Source organism: Rhinopithecus roxellana, chromosome 3 (genome assembly GCF_007565055.1).
Source record: "Rhinopithecus roxellana isolate Shanxi Qingling chromosome 3, ASM756505v1, whole genome shotgun sequence".
Taxonomy (NCBI): Eukaryota; Metazoa; Chordata; class Mammalia; order Primates; family Cercopithecidae; genus Rhinopithecus; species Rhinopithecus roxellana.
This window is the reverse complement of record NC_044551.1, coordinates 128,801,249-128,807,248: the sequence shown is the minus strand read 5'-3', so window position 1 is coordinate 128,807,248 and position 6,000 is coordinate 128,801,249.

The window sequence follows — 6,000 nt, the reverse complement described above, 5'->3', positions numbered from 1 at the left end:
GCAGCAGCAGCAGCAGCCCAAGGCATCACATTGTCCAACTTCAAACTATTCTATAAGGATGTCATTACCCAGAGCAAATAAATGCCGAAACACATATTGTATGTTCTCACTTATAAGTGGAAGGTAAACCTCATACACAGGAACATAAAGATGAGAACAGGGCAGGATGGGTGATTCATGCCTGTAATCTCAGTACTTTGGGAGCCAAGCAGAGGGGCAGGGAGGTATCACTTGAGGTCAGGAGTTTGAGACCAGCCTGGCTCACATGGTATGAAACCCCATCTCTACTAAAAGAAAAAGTATATGTATATATATAGCCTGGCATGGTGGTGGGGCACCTGTAATCCACCAGCTAGCTCGGGAGGCTGAGGCAGGATAATGCTTCAACCCAGGTGGTGGAGGTTGTAGTGAGCCAAGTTATGCCACTACACTCCAGTCTCCGGTGACAGAGACCCTGTCCTCAAAAATAAAAATAAAATAAAATAAATACGAGAACAATAGAAAACTGATAGGACAACAAAGGAGGGAAAGGAGAATAAGGGGGGTATAGGCTGAAAAACTTCCTACTGAGGACTATGTCACTCTCTGGGGTGACAATATCAATAGAAGCCTTAGCATCACACAATAGGCCCTTGTACAAACCTACAGGCATGTACCCCCGAATCTAAAATTAAAATGTAAAAAGAGGCCACATAACACAATAATATTATGAAATACCATAAAAGGCCAGGCACAATTGCTCATGCCTGCAATCCCAACACTTTCGGAGGCCGAGGCGGGTGGATCACCTGAGGTCAGGAGTTCAAGACAAGCCTGGGCAACATAGTGAAACCCCGTATCTACTAAAAATACGAAAAAAAAAATTAGCTGGCGTGGTGGCAGGCAGCTGTAATCCCAGCTACTCCGGAAGCTGAGGCAGGGGAATCATTTGAATCTGGGAGGCGGAGGTTGCGGTGAGGGGAGATCTTGCCATTGCACTCCAGCCTGGGCAACAAGAGCAAAACTCCCTCTCAAAAGAAACAAACAAGCAATCAAACAAACAAAACAAAACAGGTATTTTTATTTTAAAAATGGGCGACTACCCTGGCCTCCTCCTCAGTAACATTATGACCCTTCAGGCATCTGACAAGCATTGCTCTGGGGTAGAAAAGGATCCAGTCTGCTCCAGTACTATTAATGCATTTGTAGGCAACAATGAACTTTCTAACGAGGGTCCCCCAAAACAGATTTCCCTGCACCAGAAAGGTAGTATTTTTTCTTTTCAATCCCTAAAGCAACGTATTTAACTAGATAACTTCATCTCAGATGATAGGACTCTACGTAAATCTCATTAATTCCATCTCTTGATGTAATTTGCTCCTAAGATTAAGGTTCCCACCCACCTCCCTGAAATCTGATTTGGACCCCCAGGAGTCCAGAAGAGTATAAAAACGCAAAAGATGTTGACTTCTGAGTCTCACATATCCGGCGTCAGCTGGTGAAAAAAAGACGCGAAGGAGCTGCTGTCTCCCCTCCGAGTTTGGCAGGCCCGGGGATTCCGCAAAGGAGGCGGCGGTGTCAGATGCCTCCAGCCCTGACCTCAGTACATTCGGTATCCTGGATGCTCCCTTCCTGTCCTTACCATTGCGAGCTCTCCTGGGACGGCCTAGATTTCCACTGGGATCTACTTTCCGCTTCCTGCGTGCCTCTTTGCTGAAACTGCCGGCGAAAAGATTTCTTTCCCGCCTCAGAGCACCTTGAGGCGGTGCCCAGAGTCCCCCGCTCTGGATCCCGCGCAAGAGACCCAGGAGGAGCCGCAGGAGCCCTCAGGCGAGCAGGAGGCTGCAGAGCGTCTCTAGGGACGCCCGCCCGCGCAGCCTCCCTCGCAACTCGCCCCTCGCTCGGCAGGCAGACAACTCCAGCCTGACAGGTCCATCCGAGGAGATCTTTCAGAGTGTCAGCCAACTACGGACCTCGGAGCCACCAGCCAAAGTTCCAAGACTGCTGCCTGCAGATTGCATGCGCTTGGGGCAGACGCCCTAAGAATGTGTCCACCGCCCGTCTTTGGAGTCCTGAGCCCTGAGATTTCCGCTAAGACCTTCCATGGAACGGTCTCTTGTAACAGATGTTCTTACAGTAACACGTGAGTTCGCTCAAACGCGATGGAAGAAGTTTTGCTTTGCAATCACTTTGTGCCTTTTTCTTTCCCCTTCTCAATAAAACTGTGCACAACTGTGAAATTCCTGTTGCCTGTGTTCCTGTTGATGTTGGGTAAGGATGAGGCTCAGGGGCAGGGTGGCTGGCTGCTGGTGCCAAGACTATCACGGGTACCCTGAATCCCCTAGATTTGCTGGTTACAGGGCAAACAAAAAATATAAAATGTGTGTGTCTTATGCAGAGATTGGCGGGGAGAATAGGCCAGGGGTCATGCATGGCTGGTGACTCACAGGCTGAGTCTACAGGAAACCCGGTAAACAGGCATCAGACCTGAGAACTTACTGCAGGAAATTCTCCTGTCCTGAAGCCTTGGAACTTTCTCCCTCTGAAGGTTTGCACCTTTCTATCTTGAGACCTTACTAAACTCACTCATAATTTCAGGAAGTTTTCTTCTAGACTCTTTCAGATTTTCTCCACAGGCTCATGTTCTGCAAGTATGGATAGTTCCATTTTTTCACTTCCAATGTATATGCTTTCTTACTCCTTTTCTCACCTTATTGCACTGGCCAACAATTCCAGTACCTTGTTGAATAGAAATGGTTGGAGCGAATTTCTTGGCCTTGTTCCTGATTTCATGGGAAATGCATTGAGTCTGTCACTGTTTCATACAATTTAACTACGGGTTTTTGTAGACGTTCTTCGCACGGTTGATGAAAATCCCTCAATTCCCACGTTGCTGAGAGTTGGTTTTTAAATTTCAAATCACGAATGGATATAGATTTTCTTAAATGCTTTCTGTGCATCATTCGATAAGATTATACAGTGTTTCTCATCTAGCATAGGGTGAAATATACTGATTGACTTTTGAGTATTAAACCAGCCTTACATGTGGAATAAACCTTACTTGGGCATGGTATTGTTCTTTAACATATGTTTCTGATTTCTATTTGTTAGTATTTTGGTGAGGATTTCTGCATCTATATTTAGGAGCAATATTGGTCAGTAGCTTTCTCTTAGTGTCCCTCTATTTGCTAGGAAAATGTTGATCTCAAAACATAAGTTGGGAAGTATTCCATATTCTTTTATTTTCTAGAATAATTTGGTAAATTCATGTTATTTATTCTTCGAATATTAGGTAAAATTCGTGAAATAGTAAGAACCTCTGGGTTTGTTTTTGAAGATTTTTGACCATGAATTCAATACCTTTAATAATCCGCAAAAATTTTTCAGATTGTTTTTCATGAGTTGGGTAGACGGGATCTGTGGGATTGATGCACTTTATCTATTTGTTGAAATTATGCGTACAGTGTTTTTTAGACCATTTAAAAGTTACCATTGTGGGCAGGCGGGTGGTTCACGGCTGAAATTTTTTGGGAATTTTGGGAGTCCAAGGTGGGCAGGTCACTTGAGGCAGGAGTTGAGACCAGCCTGGCCAATATAGCAAAACCCCATTTCCACTAAAATACAAGAAATTAGCTGGGTGTGGTGGTGCACGCCTGTAATCCCAGCTACTCTCAGGAGGTTGAGTCACAAGAATTACTTGAACCTAGGAAGCAGAGGTTGCAGTGAGCCGAAATCATACCATGCACTCCAGCCTGGGTGACAATGGGAGATTTTCTCAAAAAAACAAAAACAAAAACAAAAAAAACTTACAGTTGTGAATAGGTTGATCAAAAAGACCCTGCTAGGTAATACTTTGCCTCTCTAGATCCGCTTAAGGCTCTTCAGTCAGCACATGTTTGCAAGAAGCAACCTGTATGGACTGCACTGGAGAGCTACGTTTTGCTCCCAGACTTCTGAATGAGTTTAGGCACTGAAAGACACCAGCTGTACAGAGATATGGATTAACAATTTATTACTTTGTTTGGATTCACCTGGACCTCGGGTATTTATTTATATGAAGCCGAAAATAGGCTGGCTGTGGTGACTCACACCGCAACCGCAGCACTTTGGGAGGCCGAGGCAGGAGGATTACTTGAGGCCAGGAGTTCAAAACCATCTTGGGTATAGAAAGATAACGTCTACACACACACACACAAACAGCCACACACACACACAACAGTACCCAGGCATGGTGGCATGTACCTGTAGTCCCAGGTACTTATGAGGCTGAGAAGGGAGAATTGCATGACCCAGGATGGTTGAGGCTGCAGTGAGCTATACTTGTGCCACTGCACTCTAGCCTGGGTGACACAGCCAGACCTTGTCTCAAAAAAAAAGTGAAAAAAGAAAAAAGCCAAAAAATACTGTGGATTGGCCCTTTCTTCAAGCATTTGCTTGCTTTCTCTAACACCACTCATTCTATTGCCCCTACTGAGCTTGAAATGATCATGCTTTCTTCAGGTGCCAGGTCTGGAGTGCTGGTGCACCTATCTCAAAACGCTGTCTCAAAACTCCAACAGGGAGCACCTAACTGTACTGGGTGCAACATTGCTAACACCGAGCAAACAGCAGTCCAGGACCGTGGAAACAACAGTCTCTGCGAAACCAAGGACTCTGTGACCAAGAGAAATCGCCGATTCCAGACATAGCCGGTCTTAGAGAGATGAATGGCGTCGTCATCGAAAAAACAGGGACTCGATTGTTTGTAACAGAAATACCGCCACAAACGCTGGTACAGGACAGCCGACACCGAGAACCATGGGAAGTGTCTGAGAGCTGCGCCCCCACGGAATAACTGCCAGTCGACACAGTGCGAGTGAGAAACCTGTCACTCCATGCAAAGACCAGTACTGCCAAGGAAAAGAATCCGACGTCCCCAAAAAGCGGTGCTACTAAGAGAAACGGCCGCTTTTGAAGAAAACAGCCAGGAGCATGACTGAGAGACACTCAGCTCTCAGGAAGAACGGGCATTTGTTCCAAAACACAGCCGGATAAACCGAGAACCTTCGGAGTGGTTGCACCGAAATGGGGTCACCCAGCACCTCAGCGTCCTGGGCTCTAGCAAGCCTCACAGAAACAACCGGCAGTGCTACCTCCAAGGAGCACCTAGAGCAGCAAAACTAGCAGTAATGCCATCGACGAAAGGCCAGTTAGGCGAAAAGAGTAGAGTATTTAGTTCCGGGATTATAGGCCAGCGCTAACCAGACAGCATAAAGCTGAGGGTTGACAAACCAAAATTAGTAACAATTCTTTTTAAAGGGCAAGTTAGCTGAAACACACACACACACACACACACACACACACACCCAGAATAAAAACAATACATTTGGGAAAATTCATCAAATGAAAATGCAAAACATAGAAAAATTGACTCTACAAAGAAGAAAAATGCAAACACTTCTAAACAATGTGGTTTCACAGCTGTGATATCGCTGTCAGGCCTATATCAATACCTGCTCGGTCTCACCAGGACTTCTAAGGGACTGCAGGCACCGCTAAACCGCTACTTTCTACTCCTAAAATATCTTCTTTAACGACATGCCCGGACTTCTATATTTAAAACTCAGGCATCAGTAAAGCAGGATAAGTTATTATGAAACCGAAAGTTACTGGGAATAAGGAGTCGCAGGTATGGCTATGCTAGTACTGGTTGCGACTAAATATGGACTTGCAAAAGCTAAAAAATCACATTCACAGGGGCACTTGCAATCGAAGCATGCACTTGTTACTCTAAGAAATCCCTAACCCAGGACTCGCTCAGAATATTTCAAAACCAGAATTAAGCATCTTTATCGCAGGCGAAATAAGCCATTACTTATTCCGCTTAAATCCGAACTTGCTATGCAGAGAAACCACAGTCAGGGCTATATTCCGAGTGTAGGAGGTTTAAAACTCCCGAAAAGGCAGTCAAAGCAGGCAGGGCCAAGCCGGACCTGCTGTGCCTACCAGAAGTGCTAAACCCAGTTGTGGTACTATTAAGTA